The sequence below is a fragment of the Salmo trutta genome, chromosome 4 (assembly GCF_901001165.1).
Source record: "Salmo trutta chromosome 4, fSalTru1.1, whole genome shotgun sequence".
In the NCBI taxonomy this organism is placed as follows: Eukaryota; Metazoa; Chordata; class Actinopteri; order Salmoniformes; family Salmonidae; genus Salmo; species Salmo trutta.
This window is the reverse complement of record NC_042960.1, coordinates 54,866,608-54,875,358: the sequence shown is the minus strand read 5'-3', so window position 1 is coordinate 54,875,358 and position 8,751 is coordinate 54,866,608.

Here is an 8,751-nt window from a genome sequence, read left to right as displayed (position 1 = left end):
GTGGCGATACTCCCAAGGCCTTGTCCAGGGTCCTGCCCCATCCAGGATTACCTCCCAGGTCCAGTCCATCGGCCCACGCTGCTTGGTCCTTTGATGGTGGGATCTTCTGTCACGGTCGTCAAAAGGAGTAGACCAAGGTGCAGCGTGGTGAGTGTTCATCTTTGTATTTATTTTAAATCAGAACACTACAAACAAAATAATTAACAATGATAACGACCGTCACGTCTTGCAGGCTTAACAAGTAGTACAAAATTAAGATCCCACAACTACAGGTGGGGAAAGGCTGCCTAACCTCTCTAGGGTAGGTGGGACGAAATCGTCCCACCTACTCAACAGCCAGTGGAATCCCGTGGCGCGTTATTCAAATACCTTAGAAATGTTATTACTTCAATTTCTCAAACATATGACTATTTTACACCATTTTAAAGACAAGACTCTCGTTAATCTAACCACACTGTCCAATTTCAAAAAGGCTTTACAACGAAAGCAAAACATTAGATTATGTCAGCAGAGTACCCAGCCAGAAATAATCAGACACCCATTTTTCAAGCTAGCATATAATGTCACATAAACCCAAACCACAGCTAAATGCAGCACTAACCTTTGATGATCTTCATCAGATGACAATCCTAGAACATTATGTTATACAATACATGCATGTTTTGTTCAATCAAGTTCATATTTATATCAAAAACCAGCTTTTTACATTAGCATGTGACGTTCAGAACTAGCATACCCACCGCAAACTTTCGGTGAATTTACTAAATTACTCACGATAAAAGTAACAATTATTTTAAGAATTATAGATACAGAACTCCTTTATGCAATCTCTATGTCCGATTTTAAAATAGCTTTTCGGTGAAAGCACATTTTGCAATATTCTGAGTAGATAGCCCAGCCATCACGGGCTAGCTATTTAGACACCCACCAGGTTTAGCCCTCACCAAAGTCAGATTTACTATAAGAAAAATTGGATTACCTGTTGTTCTTCGTCAGAATGCACTCCCAGGACTTCTACTTCAATAACAAATGTTGGTTTGGTTCAAAATAATCCATAGTTATGTTCAAATATCCTCTGTTTTGATCATGCGTTCAAGACACTATCCGAAGGGTGACGCGCCCGACGCGTTTCGTGACAAAAAAATTCTAAATATTCCATTACCGTACTTCGAAGCATGTCAACCGCTGTTTAAAATCAAAAAAGCGATAATATTCCGACCGGGAAACCCTGCTTTTTGCCGCCTTCTGAGAGCCTATGGGAGCCGTAGGAAGTGTCACGTTACAGCAGAGATCCTCAGTTTTCAATAAAGAGAATGTAGAAGCCCAAGAAATGGTCAGACAGGCCACTTCCTGTAAGGAATCTTCTCAGGTTTTTGCCTGCCATATGAGTTCTGTTATACTCACAGACACCATTCAAACAGTTTTAGAAACTTTAGGGTGTTTTCTATCCAAAGCCAATAATTATATGCATATTCTAGTTTCTGGGCAGTAGTAATAACCAGATTAAATCGGGTACGTTTTTTATCCGGCCGTGCAAATACTGCCCCCTACCCTAGAGAGGCTAAGTATGATTCCTAATCAGAGACAACGATAGACAGCTGCCTCTGATTAGGAACCATACTCGGCTCAACACAAAGAAATAGACACCATAGAATGCCCACCCCACACCCTGACCTAACCACATAGAGAAACAAACCGTCTCTCTCAGGTCAGGGCGTGACAGGAGTCACTTCTTTCGTGTGTATTTTAAAGCATGTTTCTAGCATTCAGGCATCACAGAGTTAAGCATTGTTAGAGAACACTTCATATAATCTGGATACTTTGTATTTATTTATTTCAAAATATAAAGCTAAAAATAGATATCCTTCTTGCCCTTTTCTTTAACAAAGGGTATGTCATACCCTCACTCAATTCAAGCCCTGGTTTAAACCAAACACATCAAGCCTTTCACAGACACCTCTTCAAATTAGTGGATTCGGCTATTTCAGCCACACCTGTTGCTGACAGATGTATAAAATCGATCACAAAGCCATGCATTTTCCATAGACAAACATTGGCAGTGGAATGGCCTTAGCTCAGTGACTTTCAATATGGCTCCGTCACAGGATGCCACTTTTCCAACAAGTCAATTTGTCAAATGTCTGCCCTTCTAGAGCTGTCCCAGTCAATTGTAAGTGCTGTTATTGTGAAGCGGAAATGTGTAATGGGTTTCCATGGCCGAGCAGCTGCACACAAGCCTAAGATCACCATGTGCAATGCAAAGCGTCGGCTGGAGGGATGTAAAACTTGTAGTTATTGGACTCTCGATCAGTGTAAACGCATTCTCTGGAGTGATGAATCACGCTTCACCATCTGGCAGTCCGACGGACGAATCTGGGTTTGGTGGATGCCAGGAAAACGCTACCTGCCCCAATGCGTAGTGCCAACTGTAAAGTTTGGTGGAGGAGGAATAATGGTCTGGGGCTGTTTTTCGTGGCTCAGGCTAGTCCCCTTAGTTCCAGTGAAGGGCAATCTTAACGCTACAGCATACAATGACATTCTAGACGATTCTGTACTTCCAACTTTGTGGAAACAGTTTGGGGAAGGCCCTTTCCTGTTTCAGCATGACAACGCCCCCGTGCACAAAGCGAGGTCAATACAGAAATGGTTTGTCGAGCTTGGTGTGGAAGAAGTTGACTGGCCTGCACAGAGCCCTGACCTCAACCCCATCGAACACCTTTGGGATGAATTGGAATGCTGACGGCGAGCTAGGCGTAATCGCCCAATATTAGTGACTCACTCATGCTCTTGTGGCATTCCAAGTCCCCGCAGCAATGTTCCAACATGTATTTAAGGAGTACATGGTGACAGTCCTGGAGGATTTGGCTATACCGACAAATCTATGGATAGCATAATCAAGTCTGTCAAACAGGTAGGCCTACCTCTTATGTTTTGAATAGGAGGAAATAGGCTCCAACAAAGCCCTCATTGTTAGTGAAGTCGAATTCAAATGAAGACAATTGTTTAAATGAATTTTTTTCAGCACGGTTTGCCGTCCACCTCTGTATGTCTCTTGCACTCTCTCTTCTCATTAATTTAAGTTAATGATGTTAAAAGTGTCTGTCTCATGACATTGTAATACATTTGGTCTCCAGTCTGTGGGCAACAGAAAAACCACTACTCTTTCTTTGTAGCCTAAATTATTTATGTTAAATTAATTTCATGGCAGGGTCCTGGGTGGTGCAACGGTCAGAAGCACTGCAGTGCTGAGGCTCCACTACAGTGTGGGATTTGATCCCAGGCTGTGTCTCAACCGGCCGTGACCAGGAGCCCAATAGGACGGCACACAATTGGCCCAGCGCCATCCGGGGTAGGGGAGGGTTTGGCCAGTGTGGCTTTCCTTGGCTCATCATGCTCTAGCGACCCCTTATGACAAGGCTGGGCACCTGCAAGCTGACTTCGTTCATCAGTCAAACAGTGTTTTCTCCGACACATTGGTGAAACTGACATCTGGGTTAAGAGAGCAGTGTGATAGGAAGTAGGTGGCTAAGGCGGGTCATGTTTCGGAGGTCTCATGACTCGACCTTCACCTCTTCCGAGACTATTGAGGAGTTGCAGAGATAAGCCAAGGGACCTAATTCAGGGAGACAATGGGGTAAAAAAATAAGCTTGTGCCCATACCAACCTGTTCAGGGTTGGGCCTGGTTAGTACTGGAATGGGAGACCACCTAAGAATACCAGGTGGCGTAAGCTCCAAAAAACAAACAAAAAAGACCCTGGAGAGGCACACAAGCAAAATATTTTGCGCCCCTGCCTTTGGAAAAGTTGCCACTGCTAATCATGGGGTGGCATCAGCGCTCACCTAAATATAGGGCTGGGCAGTATCGGGATTTTCATACCACCATACCGTTTCTTTGCCTTACAGGGGTATACGGTATTACCGAATGTTCACACAAGGGGCACAACACAATTTAGGCAACAGGGATCTTGATTCAGGAGGGGATTGAATGTCTCTACTGTAACCAAGAAGCTTGAGCTGGACATCTAGCCACTTAGCTTGCAAGTGAGCAAGTGAGCAAACCAAATGCATAGCTGGAGCCCTGAGCTGGATATAATTCATTTGACACATCTTACATTTTTTAATAATTTTTTGGGTCAGTATTTCGAAATACCTCGGTATACGATATAAACGATATATCGCACAAGCCTACCTTAATAGCCCTTATGCCACTGTGTGACAGAACTTATCATTGTTTTTGGGAAGAATAATGTGAGGTGCTATGTGTTGTTGGAGGTGCGTCTTGGTCAGTTTAGCTCGGAAAATGTATCCCTCGTCAATCTGCCGCCATAAGCGGCCTCCTAATCCTGCCTAATGGTTGGGCCAGCCCTGCCTGATCATACAGTCATCTCATCTGTTGTTGTCTGGTCAAACAATAAACATGACAACAACAGAGCACTGTAGGATAATACAGATCTGGCTACCATGCTATAGAGCAGTGGCCTTGTCCTAATAGAAACAGCTCAGTCCAGCTCAGTCCGAGGTCTTTGATTCTCAGAGGGTGTGAGTAAGTGGCACCAGGAATACTCTCTCCTCTCTCCACTTAATGCTCCCCTGGCTCTCATTTACATAACCTAGAATATGGCCTGACAGCCAGGGGATGTTTTTGATTTGTTTTTGAAGCCCCTGCTGAAAGAGGGGGATGTTTAGAACCAAGGCTGCTGCTCTCGCCTTCTCCACACGGCATCTGATGCACATGCCAACTTGGACACCATGTTGGGTGATGACAAGGAATTACCGAGAGCACAACTGAGAAGGTCAGGGAAGGAAGATTTGTGTGTTTTTGCCTGGGAATGTGTGTAATTCATAATGAATACAAGGAATACAAAGGCAGTCCTTTACCAGGGTCTGTAAAGGGCTACAAGCAGCAAACTGTAAACCAAACCAAATAAAAGTATTTATTATACATTGCCACTTCATACGAGCCAAATTGCATGGCCAGGGTATGATCCATAAAATTTTCCGATCCCATTCTAGGATTCCACATACATTCTAAACAATAGGAATGCTGTTGTTAAGGCCAGAGCTAGCTTACCCCCACCCCCATTCTATCAGAGCCCGCCTGACACCTGCTGTGTGCAGTGAGAGCAAGGAACAACTGGAGGCATGGTGTGTGTGTGTGTTTCTGTATGGATGAGTGTGTGTGCAAGTTTGTAAAACAATGTGTGAGTGTGTGTGACAGGAGGGCAGCAAACACACATTGGCATAGGCCCTGCTCATTTTAACCCTCTCGCATGCCACTCTGTCTCCAGCGGGGATTTGTCTGGCAAAATATCACCACCTTGGCAGATATACAAAAGATTCATGGACCAGTAAGGCCAAGACATTATATGGCTCTAATAATGCCTCAAATCCAATGGTGCCATGTTGCCAAAATGTTGCTCCTTTGTCTTTGGAAAAATGCATGCCATGTATCATCAAACCATCACACTATCATTGGTCTCTCGCACTATTTTGTTGATGGTGTCATTTACAAGTGTTCTAACACACACACATTCTAACACACACACCATTACAGGTGTGTGTGTGTGTGTGTGTGTGTGTGTGTGTGTGTGTGTGTGTGTGTGTGTGTGTGTGTGTGTGTGTGTGTGTGTGTGTGTGTGTGTGTGTGTGTGTGTGTGTGTGTGTGTGTGTGTGTGTGTGTGTGTGTGTGTGTGTTAGAATGTGTGTCTATGAAAACAGAAAATAAACATGAAAGGGGGGATTACTTGTAGAAATAGCAATGGATCAACTGAAACACAAAATTGACTTGATTTTTAAATCACTCCTCCATTGAAATTAATGGTCAATGCAGCGACCTATTTGATCAGCTGCCAGACAAAAGATTTGACAGAAACTGGAAGAAAAACATCAATGCGAAGGCTTTCCTGATTTCCCAAGTTTTGAAGATGCATGCTGGATTAGCTAGCCTTTTATTCTAAATTTATATTGGCTTCAATAGGGTTCTATGATATGTAGCTCTGAACTGTGAGTACAGTATGAACTGTAAGCATGCTACCAAACTAAAAAGCACAAATGCAAAATCTACACATATCCAACAACCCAAACTAATTCATAGTAATACAACATACTGAAAGGAACAAATTGATGTTTATTTCTCTCCAGATATTCCATCGTTTTTGGTTGCTTGGTCATGGAATTTGCAGGTTAATAGCTCGGGGTGTACGACTGCCTTGGTGGCACAGTCAGCATGGATTTCCTATAGAATGTTAGTCAGATTGGAGCTGAGGCCTGTCTCCCTCTCACATTCTCTCTCTCTCTCTCCTTCTCCGTCTGAGGCCTTCTGGCTGTTCTAGATCTCATAAATCAGCCGTAGCACAGCCCTATACTGGAGCTACCACACACAGGCACCGTGGCAAGGTTAATAACACTCACATTACCTCGGCCTGTTTGCAACAACTAACTGATAACCAAACACATTTATGGGACCTGTGCACATGATCAATCTTGCTGGTGAATGGCGTTCATATGCGGTCTGAGTCTGAATCATATAAAATAATTTTTAGGCGGAGTCATGACGAGACTGTGTCGCGAGAATGTAGACCACCATTGACCACTGCTTTGTTGGCGAACGTGCAGTCACTGGAGAACAAACTGGATGAGTTTTTGTTCGAGACTGTTCTATCAACGGGACCTGAAAAACTGTAATATCCTGTGTTTCTCTGCGTCGTGACTGAACAAGGACATGGATATACAACTCGCTGGTTTAAGACCGGATGGCAGACTCGGGTAAGTGAGAGGGGTAGGGGTGTGTCTCTTTGTTAACAACAGCTGGTGCACAATCTCTAATGTTAAGGAAGTCTTGAATTCTTTCTCGTCTGAGTTAGAATAGCTCATGATAAGCTGCAGACCATACTATTCACCAAGAGAGCTTTCATCTATATTTTTCATAGCTGTCTATCTACATCCACAAACTGATGCTGGCACTAAGACTGCACTCATCGAGCTGTATAGGGCCATAAGGAAACAAGAAAATGCACATTCAGTGGGGGTGTTTCTCGTAGCCGGTGATTTTAATATAGGAAAACTGAAATCCGTTCTACCTCATTTTTACCATTATGTCACCAGTGCAACTAGAGGCGACACAACTCTAGATCACCTTTACTCCACACAAAGAAATGCATACAAGGCACCTCTCTCGGCCTCCCTTTGACAAATCAGACCAAAACTCTATCCATCTGATTCCTGCTTACAAGCAAAAACTCAAACAGGAAGTACCAGTGATGCACTCAATATGGAAGTGGTCCGAAGAAGTGGATGCTAAGCTACAGGACTGTTTCGCTAGCACAGACTGGAATAAGTTCTGGGATTCATTTGAAAACATTAAGGAGTTTACCACATCAGTCACCAGCTTCATTAATAAGTGCATCGACGACGTCGTCCCCACAATGACCACACTTACTTACCCAGAAGCCTTAGAGTACAGGGAACTTCCACACTGAGCTAAAGGCTAGAGCTGCCGCTTTCAAGAAGCAGGACATTAATCTGAATGCTTATAAGACATTCCACTACGACATCCGACAAGCCATCAACCAGGCAAAGTGTCAATACAGGACAAAGATCGAATCCTACTACACCGGCTCTGACGCTCGACAGATGTGGCAGGGCCTTTACGGATTACAAAGGTAAACCCAGTCATGATCTGCCCAGTGACGCAAGCCTACCAGACGAGCTAAATTCCTTCTATGCTCATTTCGAGGCAAGCAACACTGAACCCTTGCATGAGAGCACCAGCTGTTCTGGGCGACTGTGTGATCTTGCTCTCCTTTGGAAATGTGAGTAAGGCCTTTAAACAGGTTAACATTCACAAGGCCACAGGGCCAGATGGAATACCAGGATGTGTACTCCGAGCATGTGCTGACCAGCTGGCAAGTGTCTTCACTAACATTTTCAACCTATTTCTATAATATCAACTTCTTTCAAGCAGACCACCATAGTTCCCGTGCCCAATAATGCCAAGCTAACCTACCTAAATGAATATCGCCCCATAGCACTCACATCTACAGCCATGAAATGCTTTGAAAGGCTTGTCATGGCTCACATCAACACCATCGTCCCAGACGATGACCCACTCCAATTCGCATACCGCCCCAACAGATGACGCACTCGCTATTGCACTCCACAGTGCCCTCACTCACCTGGACAAAATTAATACCTATATAAGAATGCTGTCATTTACTACAGCACAACATTCAACACCATAGTCCCCTCCAAGCTCATCACCAAGCTCAGGACCCTGGGACTGAACACCTCCCTCTGCAACTGGATCCTGGACTTTCTGACGGGCCACACCCATGTGGTGAAGGTAGGCAACAACACATCCGCCACACACGGGGCGGCAGGTAGCCTTTTGGTTAGAGCGTTTGGCCAGTAACCGAAAGGTTGGTGGATTAAATCCCCAAGCTGGCAAGGTCAAAATCTGTTGTTCTGCAACTGAACAAGGCAGTTAACCCACTGTTCCTAGGCTGTTATTGTAAATAAGAATGTGTTCTTAACTGACTTACCTAGTTAAATAAAGGTAAAAAAAAACACTGACCATCAACAAAGGGCCCCCTCAGGAGTGTGTGCTTAGTCAACTCCTGTACTCCCTGTTCACCCATGACTGCATGGCCATGCATGACTCCAACACCATCAAAGAGTCCACCTGAGGTCAATTCAAATGATTGGACCTGATTTGGAAAGGCACACACTTGTCTATGTAAAGTCCCATAGTT